Source organism: Crocuta crocuta, unplaced genomic scaffold (genome assembly GCF_008692635.1).
Source record: "Crocuta crocuta isolate KB4526 unplaced genomic scaffold, BGI_CrCroc_1.0 scaffold779, whole genome shotgun sequence".
Taxonomy (NCBI): Eukaryota; Metazoa; Chordata; class Mammalia; order Carnivora; family Hyaenidae; genus Crocuta; species Crocuta crocuta.
In genome coordinates, this window is record NW_027531185.1 from 220197 (window position 1) to 220701 (window position 505).

The window sequence follows — 505 nt, forward strand, 5'->3', positions numbered from 1 at the left end:
TTTCCCTTCTCCCGCCCGGGCAGGGGCCCCGCGACAGCCGCAGCCCTGGCTTCCCCGTTCCCGCGGCGCTGCCGTGGGCAGAGGTTCCCTGCGCTCTACCTCCGGGTAGCCCATGGCCTCCGGAGACACCCACTCTCTGAGGCCCTGGAGCCGCCGCGTCTTCCTCAGCCGTTCAGGACCCCTGACAGGCGGCTACTGCCCTGCCATCGGCTGGGGGCTGCAGGGACNTGCGCCTGTTCCAGTTGGTGACCAACGCTGTCGTTCATCGCTGGACTCCGCCCCAATTTAACCCTATAGCGCCTGTACGGGGAGGGGGGGGCAGAAGGGAAGGAGGGGGAGGTTAGAAGAATTTAGGCACCTTGGAAAGAAAGTAGAGCAGAGAAATGGAGGCAGAACGTAGAATTAATAGAAATGTTTGCAATTAACTGCAGTTGTTAATAACATCATCCAGTACTTATCTGTTGCTTTCAATCTTCAAAGCGTTTAACAGACGTTAAACTAATTA

The 505-nt window shown here is 57.3% G+C and overlaps 1 pseudogene; it reads right to left on the reverse strand.

The window, feature by feature from the left end:
* Window positions 1-114, reverse strand: part of LOC144237468 (ectodysplasin-A-like) — a 616-nt pseudogene extending 502 nt beyond the window's left edge.
* Between the last annotated feature and the right edge of the window lie 391 nt (window positions 115-505).